Source organism: Carassius auratus, chromosome 27, assembly GCF_003368295.1.
Source record: "Carassius auratus strain Wakin chromosome 27, ASM336829v1, whole genome shotgun sequence".
NCBI lineage: Eukaryota > Metazoa > Chordata > Actinopteri > Cypriniformes > Cyprinidae > Carassius > Carassius auratus.
This window is the reverse complement of record NC_039269.1, coordinates 10,244,644-10,268,954: the sequence shown is the minus strand read 5'-3', so window position 1 is coordinate 10,268,954 and position 24,311 is coordinate 10,244,644. Positions and strand designations below refer to the sequence as shown.

At 35.2% G+C, this 24,311-nt stretch overlaps 1 protein-coding gene across 2 annotated transcripts in view; it reads right to left on the bottom strand.

Moving 5' to 3' along the window:
* The window catches only part of tnr (tenascin R (restrictin, janusin)), a 128,047-nt gene that overhangs the window by 76,292 nt on the left and 27,444 nt on the right, over window positions 1-24,311 (bottom strand). For both annotated transcript variants that reach the window (XM_026205816.1, XM_026205817.1), the window contains exon 2: window positions 20,824-20,856. The gene's annotated coding sequence lies outside the window, so the exon portion shown is untranslated. The remainder of the gene's footprint in view (window positions 1-20,823; window positions 20,857-24,311) is intronic.

The following is a 24,311-nucleotide window of genomic DNA, read 5'->3' as shown; positions in this document are numbered from 1 at the left end:
TCAAAGGGCCCTTCAGAATGAAGGATTTTGAAGGGTACAACTGATGGACACTCTGGGCTTCCATGATCCTTTGCACAGATTCTTTGCATGATGATGGTGCCTCTGTGTGGGCATGTGATGATGACGTGCACGTTAAGAAACAGTTGTTTGATCCCTTACACCCTTCTGGGGCATGAGGAGTGGTGGCTTCTTCACAGCGGCTTCTTCCCCTGCTTGGCATCAAAACCCACCAGCAGAGTCATGGGTGCATCCTAAATCGGGACCACGTGCCCGGGAGCTCACAGTTCTGGCGGAGCAGGAATCCCTCTATGCACCCTTTCTGGACCCATCAGGACACCAGCGTAAATGCAGAGCGGGGAAGAGACCGGTCTCTTGAGGAGAGGTGCACTTGGAATTTAAAAGCAGCGGTGATGAGGCTCCATTCACTTCAGGTGTGCCTCATATATATATATAACAATACTACTGTTTTTACTGTATTATTGATCAGATGAAGGGAGTTTTAAAAACATGTAAAAAAAATCTTTGCGACCCCAAATTTTTGAATGGTAGCATATAAGAAATTCATATAGTTTTCAAGCAAATGATGAGTGAATATATATATATATATATATATATATATATATATATATATATATATATATATATATATATATATATATATATATATATATATATATTCTATTCCAGCAGGCCTGCACCATCTTGGTACACCCCTAATATCAAAGTTAGTTATAAGCAGTTATGTGATCTCCAGTAAGAGACTGATGAAGAGCATGTGGTTTGATGTAAGCTTGGCCAGCTTGTTGGCCTCACCTGCTTTTCTTTAGCCCAGCATCACTGCCTCGACGCCTCCACACAGAGCTATAGATCCCACGGCCATCAGCAGAATCTATCATGTGGACAGAATTGCTGACTAGCTATTACTACTCTGCAGTTGCCATAAAACCAGGCAATTAAATGCTATTGGCCTATTCTGTTCTGTCTTAAACCAGTGAGTTCTGGTTGGAGGCAGCCAGTGGAAATGGGAAATTAAATACTGTGACAGTTCCTGTGAAATTGCACCTGATGAGGTGAGCTTGGAAAAGAGGTATGGAAATACTTTGTTTGTCACCTTAATGGAAATATAGCAGTCTAGACAGATTACTTTTTTGATAATCATAGAATGAACAGTGCTGGTGTTTATAAAGTTAGTCTCTATCATGTTGTAAGATGAACAAATAAAATAATCATAATACTCCTTCATAATACATTTTCCAAGTTTACATTTAAACTTGTTGTGGTGTAGCCTACATGTTAAAAAAACCAAGGCTGGTGACTAGTAAACGAAAAGTTCTACATTTGAACTCTGGAAAAGTTTAATGCTAAAACTTTGACATTTTCGGACTTTTATTACTGTAATATTTACGTTAATAACATAATTAATAGATATTTAAATTATGGCCCATAAGTTGATACATCTTTTCATGCTGTTTATAATAAATGGCCAGTATTAAAATGTAATCATATAATATCCAAGTAAACAAAAATCCAAATGTATTCTACAAAAATGTGCAGTTTCTTAAGTGCCAGATCAGTATATTAGAATTATTTCTGAGGATCATGTGACACTGAAGACTGAAATAATGGCTGCTGAAAATTTAGCTTTGCCATTACAATAATACATTGCACTCAAAAATATATTAAAATACAAAACAGACATTTTACATTGTAATAATATTTCATGTCATCACTAGTTTTTGCTGTGTTTTTTATCAAATAAATGCAAACGTGAGCATAAGAGTCCTCTTTCAAAAACATTCTTGGAGATCTAAAAAGTTTCAATAATAGTTGAATCTAAGTGTGTAAACAGAGTAAATAAGAATGCTAATTAAATATCTAATACAGGATACTGATTCATAAAAAAAAAAATAACCAAAATGAATTCTTACTCAGATATTTGCTGAGACCTTTGGAGGGAATGTAAGATGTTAGACTGTCTTCACACTGTATTCGCCATATTAGAGTTGTGAATTTGTACTTTGTGTGCTCAGGGTCCTCGTTTTCAATTTTGCCAATCTCAGACCACATGGCCTCGGGCTTTGGAGGCCCGTGGCAGTCTATAATTTGGCCTGCACATGCTGTACTGGAATCCACTTAATAATTTCAGAGTTCAAGATGGTTCAGTTAACAGCAAATGCCCAAAAAAAAAAAAAAAAAAAAAATAGAATGCCAAAATCATTTAGTCAAACACCTGTTGACTAAAAATGAACTTAAAAACTTTTCAAATTTTCTATTAGTGCATTAGACATAAATTCTATTTGGGAGATGTCATAACAAGAGATGTCATCCTCCATCTGAGCATGCTGGGGTTTTACTCGTAGGAGGGGGCATATAACTGTCAATCTGCTCATGGTTATTTATATCACCAACCATGAACCATATTTCTATTTTATCCATCACTGAATTTTATGATCTTTTTTATGATCATCACACCAGCACGGGATTCAAGACCTTTCTGTGACGTCTAATTTACTGCACGGGTCAACATTTTTGTCTTGACTTTTTTTTACTGAATAGTGCGACTGATCAATTCAGAATGCTGTTTGGGCACCTGAGACAGGATGAATGAAGACAGACACAAATTTTCATTCTTAGATCATCTCTTCTTTATATATAGAATATATAAAACGATCTATTGTGTTGATTCCAGTTTATTATTTGTATGCTGGACAGTACTGACGTCCCCAAGGACAAAGGAGTGTCTATGAGAGATTGCTGCCAACTCTGCAGCTGTTTTCTCCTCTGTCACATAAGAAAAAGGTTCATTCATTCTGCCCCCTCAGTCTCCATATCCTAAAAATAAATTGCAATCAAGCGGGATGCAGGTACGCAATGCACCAAATCATTACATGCAACCGACTCCAGTGAAAGGATCCAAATAGCGTCATGTCTCATTAGTGGAGTGAATTATTTAACTTTCATTTAAATCCTGATTCCACCCACTTATCCATCTTGTGTCTAATGCTTGTCACTGCCTGAAATTGGATGGACTGGAATGTAAAGCAGCCATTTGACATTTAAAGCACATCAAAGTAAGATCTGGTATCAGTTTACTGCTATGATAGTAAATGTGGTTGTGGAAACTCCCATTGAAAGAGTTTTGGACATAAAAAAGAAATGTGTCCATAATGTTCTCATTGTTATTAACGTTCATAATGCATTTTCCTCCAGTCAATATCTGTTTAAATGAGAAAGTATGAGAATGTCTTAAATAGAGAAAGTGTTGCAGCTGAATATTGAGCTGAGGAAATATAAACATAATTTAATATTGCATTTGACATTTAAATAGAAAAGTTCATCCAAAAGTGTAATTACTCAACTATCTTTAAGGGTTCAAAACTATATAGACATAGGCTATTAAAAATAAATAAATAAATAAATAAAAGTGATAAAATCACGACTTTAACATTTCTTTAAAAATGGAAAATATAAACTATAATAAACTATAATAGTACTATATCTCAATGAAACCAAAATAATACTGCTGGCATTTGAAACTTGAATAATGTTTTCTAACAAGGAACAAAAGAGGAGTTATATATATATATATATATATATATGGCAGAATGTTCAAGCTGCCCTTTCCTAAATAATAAAAAGTGCTGGACAACAACTGTCCAGCAATAATTTTAGTTTCATCATGACAAGTCTCAGAGGGATTGGCATGGTATTGTACTTGACAATGTTAATGCATTTGGTCTTGGTGGGATAGATGTGCTATGCTGCTGCTGTTGCTGTAAATCCACAACATGCAGCTGTGAGCATGTAAGAAATATTGCCTCTGCAAATATAACATACCTGAAATAACCCATATAGAATACATGGATCACCTTTTAGCAGATCTATATTCAGACTGAGTTAGACCTATAGGACTGTGCCATCTAGGGTTTCATGCCAGAACTCTGTATTTATCATATGGCTGCAGATGATTTGGATTATAGTGCATGAATCATATGGACTACTATGGTTCTTATATTGTACTAATTTAATTCTTTATTTAACCAGGTTGAAAACTCATTGAGATTAAAATCTCTTTTGCAAGTGTGACCTGGCCAAGAACGTAGCAACAAATAACATAGTTTACATAATAACACAAAACACAAATCACAACAACAATTCACCAAAGGATAAAACAAACAGCTTATTAAAAGCAGCTTAAATTCATGTAATGATAGAACAATCCAAAAGTGGTAAGAAGGTAGCAGATAACAAATATTTCCTTGCTTTAAAAGAAAATAAAGATCTATTTCTGTAGTAAAACTGCAATTTGAGCATAAATTTTGAAATTAATTTATCAATATGTAGCTTAAAAGTTAACTGACTATCAAAAAGCTTGACCAGGTACTTACAACATATTCTATTTTTATTCCCTGTAGCTATTATTATTATTGTAGCTTGACATCCACTGGTCACCATTCGCTTTGAATGGCAGCAGCATGCTATCAAAATTCCTTCAAAACTTTCGTGTTCTAAAAAAGTAAGTCATACAGAAAACACGAGAATAAGTACATGATGACAAAATATATTTTGGGTGAACTATCCCTGCAGAATAAGCTGTAAAAGAAAATGGTGGGAAACTAAATCTGAAAGTAATGAGTTTGCATGTTAAATTTGTCTAACATCTCATGCCAGGTAATCAGAACTCGTATATTGAGTTCCCCTCTATCATTCCACATCTATATCTCTGCCTATTTTTGTTCTTTCAGTTCATTGATACTTAGTAACTCTGAGTAGTGCCCCTCAGCCTTTTTGTTTGCCATGGTTTCAATCCACCTCGATTGCAATGGGACTGATCCTGTATTACATCATGCCATCATCGCGTTGCACATCACCTTCTTCTCCCTAGGCAATAAGAGCTAGAACTGGCAGTGAATACTTATTGCATTGTTAGCAGTAGATTGCCATTGTACTTGTTCTTTCTTGAGAGTAAGAGCTCAAAGTACAGTCGTAGTAAAGTTCAATCCAGGGGAAAAAATAGAGCTGCCATTTTGATGTATTCATTTAGCTCAATTAACTGTAAAGAACATTTAAAAAAAAAAAAAGTTTCCGTTCACATTGACTTCCATTCCAGTCATAGGGAACCACAACTCTTCAGTTCTTCAACATATATTATTTTAAGTTCAACAATAGCAAGTCATTAATATAGGGTTAGTAAAAGATGACAGAATTTTAATTTTTGGGTGGACTATCCCTTTAAGCAATTAATAATGCAAATTCCACATTATGGATTTTTTTTTTTGCTAATATAAAATTTCAAAATTAAATAGATTGACAGTTCAAAAAAAATAAAAAAAATAATAATAATTTATTTATAGAAGTCTCGCTCTTAAACCAGTAAGTCAAACAGCTCTACATGCTGGTCTTTAGTCACCTCTTTCTGTTAAGGTGGAAGTTCCTGTGATTGCACCAGATAAAAACAAACACTTAGCCAATATTGGCTGCAATCTGGATGTGCACGTACGCACATTGTTTTCCTGGCAATCGATGATTCCCTGTCTTTGCTTGAAAGGGTGAGCGTGCACAGCAGGGGGTGTCCGCTTCAGCCTCTGAGAGATTCGGAGGGGGGGTCTAGACACATGCCTTTTTAAAATCCAACCAATCAATGCCCGCTCACAGAATCGATAGGGGCCTCCTATTAGAAGTAATTAGAGAGCCAAACTTAGTTCTGCCAAGCACATCTACCTATGGTCTGGTGCCTAGGCCATGTAATAATGTTCTAGGTGATTTAAAGGGGAATGCGTTAATACTAAAGGTTGCTTAAGGGTTTCTTATTTTTCAACTTAGGTTACGTGTCAATGAGGAATGATTTGGAAAATGTGTACTGACTGAATCTAATAAACTAGTGAAGGGAAATGCACTGCAGTGCTGTACACATTTGAACATTTTGTGCTTTTTTTTTTCTTTTTCTTTTTTTAATTTTTTATTAGCATTCTTTTGAGAACAACATAGTAATAAAGAAACCTTGCCTTGGGATAATTTGTACTTATTGTGATATTTCTCTTTGTTTGGAACACACTCAAGGTGGTTTCATTAATAGTTTGTGCTCCTGTGCTATAGAGATGAAATAATCTATTTACGTAAGGACAGGTATAGCCAATGGCCCAGTTCTGAGAATAAATTAATTTTGATCATATTCCGCCAACACTAATCGCTCCCTTTTAAAATCAGTATTCACCTCGTACCATTGAGAATTGTGCCACAACCTCTATGCAGACACCAAAGGAGTAGCCATCTGCGGTCGTTATTTACGGGCGGCGTTAACATCACAATTTTCATCATCGAAATGATATGGCGCACAGCTCATTGCCAGATCCCTTTTCACCCTTCCTGCACTTTTTATCAAATTACAGGCTTGTCTTCTAAAGAGCGATTCTAGAACTTCAACTACTTCCCCCTGGCTTAGCTGACTCTCTGATTCAGAACAGGAGGATTAGCATGATTGATGTAATGTACCCTGCACCCAAGCCCTGCTTCTTTTTCAGACACAACATGCAGTGCTCGTCCAATATACTGTCTGTAAATAACAGCCAATTCTTCTTTAAAGTCATTCCTCGGGTAATGTGGTATATAAATGCATAGTTATGTAATAAATGGAGGTTCTGTTAAACATCTTGGATGCTTCCTCTCCATCTAGTGAGGTAGTGAACCTAAAATAAAAGGAATGTGCAATGAACTCAGTGCTTGATGGGTGAAACTTCATCTTCTCGTGGGTGGAAATAGGATTTTCACATCAGTGCAATAGTGCTGCATAAATTTATATATTTTAGCATTGTAGCGCAAGGAAAACGTTCATTAGTGGATTTCTATGCACCGAATGGCACTTTCCTATCAAAGGCAACCCATGTTTTCGATATGCTATATACCCGGGGTGTAACATATGAAATCTGAATTATATAACTAAACATTCGCCCAGTAGACATAAATAACTTGCTGATGGTGAGAAAATATACTAGTCATATTAGGGTTACCAGCTGACAAAGGCTTTTCAAAAGTTTTTGTGATGTTAAATTAATTATACAGTTGCAAGATAGTAGGTATTGGAATCAAAAAAATGTAATGAATCTGGTTTTGATTCTTCTTAATGATTCAAGTACTTAACGCTTCCTTTAAGGAAACATATTTTTAGAGATGGCATAAGTGAAGTCCAGTAAATAACTTTATAATTTAATTCAACAATTCTAAAACTAAAACAACTAACAACAGGTACTGTGTCACTACACATTGATATGATTTATTTCTCTTCCAATTTAGGTCTCATACATCTGTATGTAAAAAAAATAAAAAAAATAAAAATAAAAAACTGACTCTTTAGAGTCAAATGATTTTGAATCAGACTACACTGGTGGTGCTGTATGTTTTTAAATCACTTAAAACTATCAGTCATTCAGGAATCATAATACACTGTTTAGAACGATACACTTATTCATTAAATGATTCATAAGATTAATTTGTTCTGTAGTCAGACAACACTGCTCACACGATCTGTTTTTGATTCAGTGAGGTGAAACGCCTAAAGAGTCATTCATTTGGGAAGTGGACTACACTGCATCCACAGTCTGTTGATTCAGTGACATGTATTGCAAAAAAAAAATCTGCATCTTATTTCTTATACATCAGGGGAAGCCGCTAGATCAGTTAATGAAAATTAACATTTTTAAAAAGAAGAAGAAGAAGAAGAAGAAAATAAAATAAAAAAAGAAAGTACTGTCAGTTCCGATGCCTTTTTGAGAGTGTGGTATATATCTAAAATAACTATAATTTCAAAGCAAAACCCCTCATTCTCCACTCTCTGCTCTGTCACTGACAAGTTACCACTTTAAAAGTAGTCAGAATGATTTTCTTTTGTGCTCATTTAGAAATGAAAGAATCTGGATATTATTTTAGCACACCAGTAAGACGTGTAGAATTAATGTGGACGTATGGCAGCAGAAACAAGCAGATGGAACCTGAATTTCACTCTCTTTCCATCTCAGAGACTACCAATTAATTTCCAGGTGGGTGGGAATGTGAAGGATGTGAGGGTTCTTTGCCGAAGAGGAATGTGTTAAAAATTTCTTCTCCATTTATCTTCAAAGGGGCTTAAACAAGCTAGAATGATAGAAGCTTTTTGTACCGTAATGAAGACAGAAAGCAAAACTACACTGTATTAGCATCGGACCAGATTTACACATAACACTGTACATGAAATTAAATAAAAAAAAACAGTCTATAATATAAAATATATCAATAAGGAGTTTGAACTAGTTTCAACTAGTTTGGGAAATTTAGCAAGAGAGGAATAAACAGTTATTTGGTCAATGGTTGATTGATTTTTTTTTCTTATCAAATAATTTGGCACATCCCAATCTACTGCATTTATGCACCTAACTGTCCATTCTAATGAAGCCACAAAATAACATTATAAGAAATGTGCCCCACTTAGTGCTGTAGCACTGTATTTTTGATTTATTACAAAAAAAGATAGATTAGGGCACATTAGAGCCCAGAACCCTGTGTACTCAAATCAAAAATGCTACTTAACATTCAGACTGATCCATTGATCCGCTGTGCTAGAAAAAATCCTGGGACCAACAGTGGCAGACGAATGAAGATTTGAGCATTTGATTTGAACAGCAAGAAAAATAACTCTCTCAAATCCAAGAGAAATGAAAACTTTTCAGTACGTTGAAAAATAGCAACTCAATTTGCTATTGATTTGGACATTTTTTTTTGGCTTGCCGCAGGCTATGATTAATACATCATGTATTTATAAAAAAAATAAATATATATACATTTTTTTAGTGCCTAAACTAATACATATTCAAAAGCTAAGACTTTCTCACTGTGAAGACACATATGTGCACCCCTTTGTTTCCATCACTTTAAAAAAAAAACAAAAAAAAAAACTGATGCTTTCGTTGTATCCTTTGACCTCCTTCTGTTTAAATATTTAGGTCTATTTTCCCTCACAATGTCTGTTTCTCTTTGAGCATGACGGCGTGTTGAATAGAATACATTACATTCCACCAGGTCTCATTCAGTGTTCGGTAAGTGTGGTGATGTATATCTGTGCCGGCTCTTTTACAAGGTCACTCCTCTGCTTGAATAAAAAAATTATTTATCCACAAATGAGGCCAGCAAAGTCTCAATATGCTGTATTCATTTCTTAGGAGAACATGCCTCAACAAAGCAAAAGTGAAGCAATGTGTTTAAGCCTCGCACACAAGGTGGCTCGGCATATCAGGCTCTATAGGAAAGAATGCACTTTATTATATTCATTAAAAGATCCTAGGAAGAGCATCCCGCTATTTTTGCTGTGTACTTGGAGGAGCTTAATATACCATAAATGCAATGTTTGTGCAGAGGCACTAATAATAAATCATTGAGACTCACCTCATTGAAAATGCATGAGGCAATGGATCTCAGATCTAATCCGGGCAATTAGTAATTAAGAAAAGAGACTCACTAGCACGCTTGAATCGGAGAGTTGTTTAGATAACGCTTTGCTAGACCTATTTGTCATTAATATCCATGCACTTCTGTGACAGGCTGAAAAATAACCAATGGTGATTTAGCTGGACAAACTTTATGCAGTATTTTGTGTGGACTTGTCTGTGCCGCTGCCCTGTGATTGTTCGCGGGGGGAAAGGCTTTCATTATTGCTTGACCGGTTCGCAGTTAAACTGACCCTGGCTGTCCACACTGCATGGAGTACCGGAAACTCCCATCACTCTCGGGGTGAATAACTTCAACATCCGCTGTTGTGCATGTCTGAGCACTAATACACATGCAGGCTGGAGTGTGTTAACTATGGCTGTAAAGATGTATGCTGTATGAATACATCACAGCAGCCACAGTCCACAGCTCTCAAGGGTTTTTGCCACATTTTGTTTGTTGCTTTGACTTTTCTAAAATTGTTTTGTACTGCTTTGTGTTTTATAAAACTTTAATCCAAAGAATTTTATTATATACATTTGAATATTTTGGGTTTGGCAAGATGTTTTTGAAAGCAGTCTTCTTAGCGAGGCTACGTTTATTTAAAGTGGTGGTTGACTAATTTCACTTTTTTAAACTTATTGTGAAATGTTGCTTTTTGAGCATGAACAATATCTGCAAAGTTATGATGCTGAAAGTTCAATGCAAACAAATATATTGTCTTTTACATTTATGGCATTTTGCTGTCTACAAATGAGCTACTTCCCAGGTTGGTGATATCACAAACCCTGAAACTGACCCGACCAAATACATGCATTCTTATTGATTGTGACACAATGTCTTTTGTTAAATTTCTTCCCATCAGTTGAGAACCACTGCTGTTTATTACATATAAAATAATATAAAGAAAATATACTCCAGGAAAAGTAATAGGAGAACTGCTTAGGACTGTTCGGTCCCTGTACGACCGGAGCAAGAGCTTGGTTCGCATTGGCGGCAGTAAGTCAGACCTGTTCCCGGTGCATGTTGGACTCCGGCAGGGCTGCCCTTTTTCACCGGTTCTGTTCATAACTTTTATGGACAGAATTTCTAGCCCAGCCAAGGCCCGGAGAGTGTCCGGTTTGGGGACCATATGATTTCGTCGCTGCTTTTTGCGGATGATGTTGTCGTGTTGGCCTCCTCAGACCAGGACCTTCAGCGTGCCCAGCCTGGCCCCGGATAAGCGGAAGATGATTGATGGATGGATAGCTACTCCAGGAAAAAATAATCCATACAAGGCTAAGGCTGAATATGTAAATACCATTGTTGACTTAGTAACCCACTGCCCTTTTCTATACACAAATACAGCAGTTTTAACATATCTCCCTTTGCTTTCTCATGTGGAGACAGTATTGATGTTCCTAATGGTTACATGAACAGTTTTCGAATGGCCTCCTCTCAAATGTGCCATGGGGAGGCATAAAATATGATCGTCCAGGTGCTAATTAAAAATTCCAATGCTGACAGACAATACCACGCCAGAGATGCAATCGCCTTGTCTCTCCATGGGGGAGAGGAATAATATGATTATCTTTTCACAGAATCAATTCAGCTTCGTTTCACCGGAAAGAGGGACTCTCAGCAGAATGAGCTGTTTGAGGCAGAGAAACAAAGGGAGTGTAAGGTTTTTGAAGGCCCTGCTTTCATGTCTCCAGCATCTGGTGCCTGGAGTCTTTGCAGACCCTTTGCACACATAAATGCTTCAAACATTTGCCTTTCTTCCTCAAAACCGGCTGCCTAAGTATAGAAACGAAGCTTCTGAGACCGTTACCAACAGCTGAGCACTATGAGAGCTAGTCTTTGACTCTTAACTGTACTGAGGTCAAAGTGGTAATATCAACAAAGCAAGATCTCTTTTTTTTCTTGGTACTCTTTCTCTGTAAACATTCAAAGATGTGAGCTTAAAGGAACCAGTCCAAGTGTTTTGGATTCTTCGTGCACACAATTTTTCTTGGCCGAAAGCATACTAACTGAGGATGTGCAATTGGAAGATCAGGATTATACAGTAATTAAGGGATTTAAGATGCCTCTCTATTATAACAGAGAGCTATAGATCGTACAGCCACAAAAGTAATGATCTGTTCTAGATAAAGACTTATAAATGTTTTATTGAATTTTAAAGTATATCTTGTGTATCAGAGTATCTAATATATGGCTAAATGTTGCTTTGCCATTCCTATAGTATATAGGGCTGTCAGTTTAATGTGTAAATAAGTTGAAACATAAGTTTATGTTCCAGAATCAAACATGAAGCATACAGTATATGGTAGGGCTTTAGCAAAAGACTTGTATTGCTGCAAGTTACATCGTTACAAAAAGTAACTTTCTTTATTGGAGAGTATTTCAGAAACAAGCAAATCACTTTTTTTTTTTTAACGAATGAGTTATTAAATCTTTCATTGGATATGCTTAGCCTAAAAACAATGACTCATGAGAAAAGAGAAAAGAATCAAGTGAAACAAGTCTTAATATGTGAGTCATTACAAATTATCGCAAATTATTCATTCAAAAATGAATTTTAATTACTGAAAATGATTTTAAATAGTTTTATTTAACAATATAAGCACAGATATATTTAATTTGATTAATTAATCAATATGTCCTGTAGTTAACTCATTTTCTCATTGATTGTCAATCATCGCCTTAAAAAAATAACTGGTTTAAACTAGTGTGAAAACAATTAAGCAGACTAATGAAAATCTGGGAATTTGTTTTTTTTTTTTTTGTCTTCTAATCCCAGGTTGAAAAGAAGTCTCAAGTCAGGAGTTGGGCCCATGTTGAGGCAGAGTAACTGATCGTTCGGCCCGACTGCACCATTTGTTTTTTAAGGGTATGAATCTAATGTCATTCCTTCTCATTACAGTACAGACTTCCAATGCCTGCGCTAATTCCTCCACCAGTTCCTTAGAGAAATCCGCTGCCCTGGCTAGCATAAATCATTTTTATTGCTGTTACTTCGGCCTCAATCTGCACAGACAGGTGATGTTTTAAACACTATGTGGATGGTAAATCTGCCAACTTTAATTAAAATGGCATCTTTCCCCTTGTGTCCAGGTGACATAATGGCCTCCAAACCTCTTACAAAGGATCTCTGAGGACTGACCTCTAGGTAAAAAAGAAATAAAAAATTATAAATATATATATATATATATATATATATATATATATATATATATATATATATATATATATATATATACATATATATATATTATATACACACACACACACACACACACACACACACATACACACACCCAACACACACCCACACACACATGCCCTCCATAAGTATTGGAACATTAAAGACAAAATTGCTTTCTCTGCTGTGGAGACAAGACATTTGCAAATATGATTAAAAGATGAATATGCTACAAAATTACACGATGTCACATTTTATTATCTTTCGACACATACATGTGTAGCAGAAATGAGTCGAACCAGACAAATCAAAGAGTCTATCAGAGCTGTGTGCATTGAAACGAGAGCCGAACTCCTCAGGAAGTCATAAATCAGTTCTAGTGCCACAAGAACCAAGCAAGATAACCAACCAACCAACTTGTTCACACAACAGCTTTCAACATTAACACCAATAGAACAATTATTGACAATTTTAATTCGAAGAAAAGATTGTCAAATTTATTGTTCGTGATTGAAATGCAACGCTGGACATCACATGTAAACCCAGGAGATCAAGTTAAATACTTGCATTGACTTCCCCCCAGCCAGCAGAACCAGACTGAAATTCCTAAGGGGGAAGGGCTTTAAACCTTTGTCTTCACAGAAAAGTCCTTTGCCAGAGAATGGCAAAGAAACTGCTTTTTGTTCATTATATATGGACCAGAATGAACTCAAAAAGACTTATAAATGAATCGTTCCATTGCTTAACTCCATATTCATTTATGTGTAACCCACACATTTGACTTTCATGTATAATCACTTATTGTGTATGTCTTTTGATAACTATAGGATACATAGTCATGTCTAGTATTGATATAATCGAATTTTCTTGCTTGATGTTGTCCTGACAATAATTTATTTGTAAAATATATCATAATCATGTTATAGGAATCATGTCCAAAATTAGACCCTGTGAGGCAAGAACCACATGCTTGGTAAGATAAACAAATGATTTATGACCCCAGACCCAAGACCATATCTGATTGGTCAAGGCAACATTTGAGGGGTGGCCAACAAGGAAGTTTAAATACTTTGGACCCCATGAAATTTTGATTTTAGTTCTAGCATTGCTTGTGCTATCAGTCATGCCTTGCTTTTAGTTCTAGCATTGCTCGTGCTATCAGTCATGCCTGCTCTTAGCTTCTAGCTTGTAGCTTTGCTACCTAGCTTTAGCTTTTAGCATCTAGCCATGCGGTTAGTCATCATTGTTCTTTGAGCGCGGTTCCAGCGTGCCTGCCTGCTGCTACTATGCCACGATGAGAAGGAACACAACCTAGTCTCATCAAACTTTATTTCTTTTCTTTTCCATTTGAGAGTTTCGTGTTCTGAGTTAAGTTTTGTAACGTCGACCTCGTCTGCGCGTTTGAACTCCAACCAGCCTCACAACTCCAGCTTCAGCCAACGCCCAAGCACGGGCTCCCCAAGACGTCACTTCAGCCAACTGAACTTCCAGCCAATCAGCGACACCGGGATACCCCTTTCAACGGGAGTCCCTTTCACAGCAAACGAAGGCAACGTATTCCCAGATATTTGTTGTGCTGGTGTATCTAATATAATTTTAACCCCATTGAGGAACTCAGTGCGAGCGCTAATTAAGTGATTGATGGTTGTTCGTGTCTATGCAATTTAACGTATTGCTGTAAACTTGGGATTCCATATTTCCATTCTCTTAAACTCATCTTTCCCTAACTTTCGATCTTCCTGCAACTTGTGTGAATGTGTGTGTGTGTGCGTTTATGTGTTAGATTAGTTTATATGTCTTAGATTTATCTAATAAAGCCTTATTCATATTGAAAAGAGAAGTATCTTGTGTTTTGTGCTTACAAGTTAATGTCTTAAACTGCCGATCTTGTTACTGTGCTAATTAATAGTGTTTCACTATAGTTTGGATATTAGTATCCAGCGCAGATTTGATGTTAAACGGCTAGTTCACTGAATCGCAGGCGCGTCTCCGTGAACAGCCGTGAAACAGTGATTCTGTTCAAATTCCCTTTAAAATCTTAAATGATTCCCTTTGAGCTAAATTGACCTGTTTGTGCTTACACATGTTTTACCAAATAAAAAGGACAGCACTTTTAGAGTTCATCCCACTATTTGATGTGAGCATAAGTATGAACAGTGGAACAGTTGAATTTAAGGCAGATGTAAAAGATTAAAAGCTAACATTTAGTTGCAGATCGCTTGCATGTAATCAGAGCAGTGAGTCTGCCAAATCACTTAGATAAAGGTTAATATTTGTCTCATCGGTCCATCAACTTAGTTCCAAAACTCTACTGGTTCACATTTGTGAAGAATCTTGCCTTTCTATTTTTGGTGTTGACCAGAGATTTGCATCTTGCTGTGTAGATTCTGTAATTCTGTGTCACATTCTCCTGCGGACTGTAGATTGGCAGATTTTACAGACATGTATTTCATAGTTAATTTTAACAGCTTTTATGATTTGTCTGTCATCAACTACTGTTGTTTTTCTCAGCCGATCAGGTCATCATTAGTTGCTGATGTCGCCGGTAGTTTCCATGCGTTTATTTTTTCCTATAGTTCTAATTGACTTCCTATTTTCTTTTAACATCCAAATTGCTTGCTTTTCTCTTTATTTTATTCTTCATTCTGGTTTGTGTGTGCCATCGTCAAATGCAAGACTTAGAATGCAGAAGCAATGGATTTAACGGATAAGACACATTCCCTGATTTTAATATCTGAAGAATTAATCTAACAGGACACAGCTGAACACTTAGAGAGACCTGTGAGGCAACTGTTCCAATACTTATGCTCACATCAGATAGGGAGATGAAACTCTAAAAGTGCTCATCTTCTTAACTGGTAAAACATCTTTGTGTTGAATCACCCAATAATAAAATGTGACATTCTGTAGTTGTGTCTCATGTTCATCTTTTAATCATATTTACAGATTTCTTGACACAGCAAACAGAACAATTTTGTCTTTACCGTTCCAACACTTATGCAGGGCACTGTATGTATATTTATGTATATTTATATATATAAAAAGGGACTACTTCATGCATCTCCAACAGATGACCTAGTTTAAAATTTTGAGGTAAAGTAAGTTTCAGAGATGGTGATTAATGCTTAGTTATTGTTAAATAAACTAATCGGCAACACAATGACCAGTAAATGCCAATGAACAATTGTCGTTTAACAGTCAAATTCCACATAAAAGAAAAGGTCTGAAACCCAAGGTACTCCACTGTTGTCAAGGATAATAAAATGTTTCACTTTTATTTAATGTAATCATTTATCACGTTTAAACTGCGAAACAGAAAGGTTAAGTGAGATCCCTTGAGATATATGTTTTAACATCAACGCTTTCCACCACAAAGAGAAGTCATCCATGGCCTCTTGTCTGTCTTCATTGCTGTTAATAACAGTGTGAAACTCAATCAACGAAAGCAATTCGTTTCATTTTGCATGCTAATCATTTAGCAATGCTAAACACTTAAGCCCTTATTTGAGAAGCGCATGAATTGAGGCAACAGTTTCCGCTCGCTCCAGCTGTAACTCCGAAATGAAACACTCACTGAGAAAAGTCAACACTGATTGCTCTGTACTGCATTAAAACGCAAATATTTATGCTGTGACATTTTCCGCAAATCAATAACTTAATCCACTTTCTGCCAAATGCTTTTGAAAAAGACTATGCTGTATTATAACGGTCTGGCCTTTTAACTACAAATGCCCTTCTGTGAATTGAACTTCAGACCCTGAATCCATTTATTCTCATCTTGGAGGCAGAAGTTCTAGCTGTGGGTGTGGCTTTAGCAAAGCAAAGCAGAATAAAGTGTCTGTCCTTAGTGCAAAATACATTTTACGCAAACTTTATTATGAAAATGAAGTGTCAGCTATTTCTAAGCATTTAAATATATAAATTATCATTTTAGTCTACACTAAGTAAAATTGTTTGGCCAATCATTCAGAAATTAATAATTGTCTTTGTAAAAAAGAAAATCAGACCTCTCCAACTAATTTTTTTTCTATTGATTGATCACATCTAAATGTTTCAATTGGCCAATTTGAATTAGTGTGAATTTAATCCTATACATTAAATTAGCCATTTTAGATGTGACCAGTCGCTAGAAAATTTTGAGTTTGAGAGGATTTTATTTTTACAGTGTAAGCAAGGACAGATTAAAATTGACCAAAAGTGACAATAAAGACTGTATCAATCAAAGAATCACAAACTTTTTTTCAGAATTGCGTTAATATAAACAAAGAATTTTGACTTTCTTTCTTGTAGTTTTAACGTTACATATTGAAATTTAGATTTTTTCCCCCTCACAATTCTCAGTTTAAGTCTCCCAATTAAATTTTTTGTTTGTGCCACAGAATAAAAAAAAAAGGTAAATGGGTCCATGTAACGCTTCACAATTACATTTTCAGACCACATGGAACAAATGCAAAAATGAAACCAAACATTAATTTTTTAATGCTATTTTCTTTCTTTTTTTTAATTGTACTTTTGCTAAATTTTGTGACTCCAGAAATTATCATTTGAATAAATCTAAACAATTTTTTTCTTACAATTTGTGCAGACTGTTTCACAAATGCTTAAAGTGGCTTAATGTATCCTACTAAAAAAGTGACATCAGAGGACACCGCTTATTAATAATAAACATATAGGCTACTATTTACAGACCAGCCCAGAATATGAAGGCAAATTGCGCTAAATTGCACGTTAATTGTTTTGTGCCCCAATGAAAACCTAAAGAAAATACGTGGCTCAAACAAAGAAGACAAGACAGTGGTATAAATTAAAAAGCCCAAACTCTGTATATGTATTAACACAGTTTATTAATAAAATATAGGTACAGGAAAGCAGATGAGAATATGAACACTACATGCTAAACTTATCCTCCCATAGGCTTAATGGAAGAAGAGTAGTGTAAAAGTAGGCCTACGGCTAAATTCAGTATACACCTTATTAATGTTACAAACTAGGAAGCAGATGTTACCGGAATATGAACGCGACATGCAAAGTCTCAAGTTAAGTGTTTTCCTCCCTGTGAAAATCATTATTTGAAAATGCTATGGCCTCTGGCCTAATGCATTAAGACAGTGATTAAAAAAGCAAAGCATACACCTTATTAATAAAGCATAGTCTATACTATTTACACAAAAGCAGAAGATCCCAGAATATGAACGCAACGCTTAGGTTTCACGTGAAGTGATTTCCTCCCATAGAAATCTACCATGCACACACACATAACCATCGGGGAACATCCTAAAATGCTTAACATGGCTTAATGCATTAACACTGTGTTTTTAAATGACCAAATTCAGTAAACACATTATTGATAAAGCATGTAATGTACAGACAGCAGGCGAGTCCAGTGTTAAAGCGCAACGTGTTTTAATTATTAGGCATTAATCATTTTCGCCCGCAAGGGAAATGTTTAACGTAGCTTAATGCATTAAAAAAAATTTTAAATGACCTAATTTAACATAGTCTAAAGGTTTATTCATAAACACCAGCCACGAAAATCCGTCTACATTCTCAGGGTAATGTTTGAACAGTAAAAGCTACATTTGAAAGACATTATATAGTAATTCGTTATGCTCCGCTATGCTCAGCTGCCACTTTCCATGACCGCGGCTGTTGCTGCCTAGCTGCTACAGACTTGCAGGAATTGGCAGCGGCATCAGCTGCTGGCGCCGAGTTACATAATTCCTGGTAATTAATGTTGTAGGCTGCTGAAAAAAATTATATGCAAATATTTTATAAACATGTATATTCAAATTTTACTTTTACAGTTCAAACATTACACAGAGATATATGTAGACGGATTTCCACGGCTGATGTTTATGAATAAATCTATAGCCTAGTCTCTAGAAAAATAGACAATTGTTTAGATTTTTATTCAAATTATAATTTGTTAAGTTTCAATTTAGTGAACAGAAAAAACTGAGAGAAAATAGCAATTGAAAAAAAAAAGAAAAAAAAATATGTTTGGTTTAAAAATTTTAATTTTGCATTTGCACCATATGGTCTGAAAATTAAATTGTGAAGCGTTACACGGACCTACAGTTAATGACTTTTTGTTCCTCACAATTTTAAGTTTTGTTCTTGCATTTGCACATTTATATCTGACAATTCACAATTTTATATCCTGAAATTTTATTTTTTTATAAGACAAAATTTTATTTTGATAAATATTTTATATTATTTATATATTTAATAAAATATATTTTATATTTTTAGTAGGGCCGGGACTTTAACGCGTTAATTGAGATTAATTAATTACACAAAAAATAACGCGTTAACTAAGATTAATTAATTACAGAAAAAAAAATTCCCGCGTTTTTAATAACTTATTTTTGCACCGCGGAACGTTTCTCTCTCGGTGGGACCGATTATACTGAAGCACCAACTAGCGTTTGCACATCACCGCTGCAGCACATTGAGCCTCAAGTATCACCTCAACGCAAAACATATAGCAGCTAGCGTGGACTTTACACTTTATGTTGAACTATGTATTATTTTGTTGGTGCAACAGTTTATGTTGAACTCTTTATTGTTTTGGCCAAGGTTGTTGAGAGTTGGACTTAGTATGTTATGGCCTCTGAAGCAACAGAGAGATGTTTTCTAATAGTCAGGGTTTCCAATGTTCTGAATGTAATTGACAGTATTGTGTTTTACTTAAAAAAACACCTTACAGAAGGTTCCAGCACCTATAAGCTTCCTCAATTTCTGAAATGTAATATTTCTAAATTGTTTCTAAATATGCTATTGCTACACTTCATGGCAAAAATTGCACTGGTCTGGCTAGACTTGGTTGAACAAAAATAAACAATATTTTGTTGCTTAAGCTTATGTATTCAGTCATTATTCAATGGTATACTATAAATCCATGTGAAAAAAATTACTTCTCACTGTTCTCAGGTCAAATATTTATATGCGATTAAAATGCGATTAATTTCGATTAATTAATTACAAAGCCTCTAATTAATTAGATTAATTTTTTTAATCGAGTCCCGGCCCTAATTTTTAGTTTAAATCTCTGAATTCTGATTTCCCCCACTTTTTTAACCCTGTGGCAGAAACAAGCTTCCATACATAAGAGACTTTAAAAAAAATTTTGAACAGTAGATGTCCTTTGTGTGAATCACGTCTATGTGATATTAACCAGCCTCCATAATTTGTCTTTGCGGACAGCCACTAATTTTCCTTTTCATTTTTCATCTGGGCCCTGCTCTTTACCAGCAGAGATGTAACAGTCATCGGTGTCCCCGAGACATTATCAAAACCTGACAAAGCACCCCAGTGTGGGCCTAATAAAGATCCTTTATGAGGCTGAGTGCATTAGTAGGACTTAGAAAAAGCATTGGACTTCATTGATTTCATGCACAGTGTAGTGTATTTACACTTCCTCTCTATCTGTTATCAGACACAGGCTGCTATTGTTTTCTTTAGCGAGGGCCACTTATGAAGCTTACTTTGCAAGAAGTGTTACTTTAAGTGCGACTGGCATGAGGAGTGGCCAGACAATGGTGTATTTTTATTTTCCCAATTGTCTTTATGTACATCTCTCATATACAGAGGTATTTCAATTGATTTTTTGGGAAGGAGAGGAGGTGAGCTTCGCAGCTGAGTGATGTCTTTGCATTGATTGAGCTCCTGGGTAGGTACTTAGAGACCACAATTTTCCCTGTGTGAAGCAAATTCAGCAATTAAATGGACTGAAATGCCGCTTTGTTACACTGTATGCTGCCATTTGCATGCAACATTGTTTTTGTCTGAGGACAAAACAAAAACAGTACTTTACAACGAAGGTTTGAAAGTGATAAAGATTTTCCTTGCTGACCTTTTAACACAAGGCAGTATGATTGACCACTGCACTGAACCTTCACTTTTTCACTTTCCTCCACCATCAACTTGGCTTTGATTTTTATATTAATGTCTTTAGAATAGGAAGTAATAACATAAATAACATAAAAACATAATAGGTAAAAAAAAAAAAAAACAGTTATAAAATGTCAGGCATCTGGTTTTGTATTTTGTTATTTGATATTTTTTATAAGCAAATCACAATGGATTAGATGGATGGATTTAATTTTGCATTAATGATAATAATAATAATAATTATAATAATAAAAACAACAACAACAACAAAAACATTGGACATCTGTCACACTTACCCTCTGATGTACTGCAAAGTCACCAGTGGTCTTCTGAAAAAAAAAAGAGAGAAAGAAAAATAGCACAATTATTTTCATCAAACCACCAATGTAATGATTTAACCTTTTTTCAAATTCTCAAAGGTGGAAACTCAGCCTTTTAAAACAAGTTATACATAATAATTCAGTCTTTTTCATAATTCATAGCGAGTGCAGCATGAACTGTACTGTAACCAATATCTGAATGGTGGGAGATAAATGTTAAGCTCTGCCAGACGCCCCTGAACCACAATTTGATGCTCTGTCGTTTGCTTTAAAGAGGCTGGTGCTTTGGTTAAAAGGGTCATAAAAGCATAACAACACTTGAACACTGGTTATATAAAATGTGAGCATGTTAAAAACAGAAACGAATAGAATAAAAGTGCTTTACATCTAGTTCCAAATCCCTTCTGTGCTTGCAGTCTTAGCAAATGCTTTCATAGTAAGACAAAGTCTCTGTAGTTTGCTGAAGAACACAAAATTAGGCACTATTTTTGTTCTGCTTGTAAATGCTTCTTTTGAGGAAGAAATTACCGGAGGTTGTTCTGTACCTAATAAGCAATGTCTTTCATTTCATAAGCAGAGTGCAGAACCATCCTTTATTTAACAGCTTCTCCGAAAGACTTCTCTTTTCTACAGAATATATGATTGGTAAACACCATGCATAAATGCAAATAGTATGGTACAGTAAAAGTAGAGATTACGAAATACATAAAACGAAATACATAAAACATAGTTTGTTTGGTGATGGTTCACAGATAAGAAAAACCTCAGCAACTGTCATATGAAAGTGCTGTGGATGATTAATAGGAAATTCTTATTCTACAATAAATCACTCAATGACCTGTGTAATCTGCTCATTAGCCAAATACTGTCATTTCTTATGTATTTATTAACTGACAGTATAAATAATTAATTTTTCATGCTGATTAAGATGTTATAATTTGTATTAATGTGCAATCCATTGGTGGTGGACATTTAAATGACTTGTTCTGTAGTTTACATGATACAGCAGTAGGTGGCGACACGTGTCTTTATGAGTGAGTCATTCATTCAGCCAATTCATTCAGACGAGCTGATTTATTCAGGAAGGAAACCTTGTGTATTTATGAGTGAGTCATTGAATTATTCATTCAGCCAATTCATTAAAAACATCATTACTCTGTGTGGCTATATTCTTTGGTACTACTGTAGTCGTGTTGATGGACCAAAAACAGATAAAGCTATAAGTGACACATCCTGCTGATAAAAAAATAAATAAATAAAAAAAAAAAAAAAAACAGTTGCAGTTGTGCTGTTTTTATGGTTATCAAGACTCGTGAAGTAGCTGAAGTTTTTCAGATGATAGTCTGTTATTGTCTCCATTTAATCTTTTTATTATGTTTAATTGTATTTGAATAATTTATCGCCTTGGAAAAGAAAATGCAGACTGAGACAGAGTGTCACTAATTCAAAGATCCTTGGTGTGAAAGCAGATAAACTCAATGACACTTTTTAAGGTGAAGGGTGACCCTCGAGGCAGGACAGATCTATAGACAGCACATTAGCCCTCTGTGATGACAGACGTGAGCTTGAATGATTAATAGTGCATGTGCTTGAAATAAAGACTTATTGATGTGACCTTTGAATGCAGGAATTTGGTGCAAATGCAATGACATATATCCGCAGGACTTATCCTTCCTGATATTTCCATACCGTCATCGTCCTTGCCAGGAGAATAGAATAGTGTAGAATTGTGGCACAGATGTTAGGCATCGAACATGCAAAAACATTTCTGAATATTATTCAGAGAGTAAAACAGATTGTTATGTGTCGTTTGTATGTTGTCAACTGACAACATTTTGTAACTTGAGAAAAATGTATAATTAAATATAAAGTTAAATATTTAAATTAAATATACTCTTAAATTTTGTCTATACAAAATTTGTACAAATTTTAACCATTAACACACAGGAAAATAAAATAAAACAGACAATTAGACAAAGAAAATGTTTTTGACTCACATTGATCTTTTGTCACATTGTATAGGTTAAGTTGTTTGTCATGGGCTGTTTTGGCGGTTTTCTGTTAGAAACAGAAATTGCAAATAAATACTGCAAATTCTAAATTGTAAGAAAATTGTTATACAAAATCGTAAGGAAAGCAAAGACAAGAAAGTGTTGACTCCTTGCTAAAATAAAGTCCTTGTGAATGTTATTTTGTGACAATTAGCAATCTTTTTTAAATACATCTCACATATGTACAGTATGTCTTATAACAATGTCTTATAAAACTGTGCACACCAAGGAATAGATATACTGCACACATTTTAGACTATTTGATCATTTTGTTATAACTACCCCTATTAACTTCATTTCACGGTCTCTGTTTATTTTCATAAGTATGTATTTATGTACTTAATATAAGTGATGAATCTCAGAAAGATTGCTAATTAGTTTAGATGTTGACTCCATACACTGCATACTAGGAGCAAAGGAAACAGCTATTTTGGCTGATGGGATTTTAATGCGTAACAATATCTACTTTTTGCCTTGTAAGATGAAATGCTCACACTGACAGCAGACATTGTCTTACCACAGATTTAATGTGTCATTATGGCACAGGCTTATAGTATGTTGACTCCCAGGAAAAGCTCAGTCAAACAAACACAGAAGCTTCCATCTGTTAAGCTCCTATTCGCCACTCTGTCTCAATTTTTCTCTCTCTCTTCTTTGTGGGGTGTCCAGGTTTAGTATTGATCGGGGTGTTCCTAGCCCATTCGTCTAACTTTCTGCCTCTGTCGGCCCTGCTACAGCTCACGGACTGAAAAGCTTGGGGGTCCTGGGATTTTGAATAGCTCTATGTGGCCTTTTTCTTGGTGAGATACTGATGATCCACTTAAGTGGTAATGTAAACAAAATCTGCTTCCTGTCTCTCTGTCTATATGTTTTTATGTAGACTGTTTAAATGAAATGGAAAGCAGGAAATGTCAGCTGTTTAAAGGTCATGTAAGCAGTGTCTGAAATGGCACTTACACTTCATTTAATCATTTATCTAGTGCCTTTGTCCTCTAGATCTCCTTCTGCCCATTGTGCTTGATGTATAATAAGCCAGGAAGATTCATTGAAATCCTTTATGAGAATCTAATGGGCCTTTTCTGTTTCTCTCAAATATCCAAATGTATAATTGATGCAATGCTCTGCTGTACTGTATATGGAGATAGGCTAAAGGAAGGTTTCCACAAAATAGTTAAATAAGCATTCAACTCAGTTAGAAATATTGTTTCACGACATTTTGTCTTTTGTCTTCAGTAATGCTCAAGTACGATTTCATAGACAAAAGGCATTTCTTTATATTCATATTGATCTATGTATCATTTAGCATTGAAATTGATATTATTATAATAACCATTTTAATGCACTGAACTGAAGCAGTTAAAACAAATGGATTTTAAAATATTTTAAAATGTAAAAGGTACTATAAATCATAAT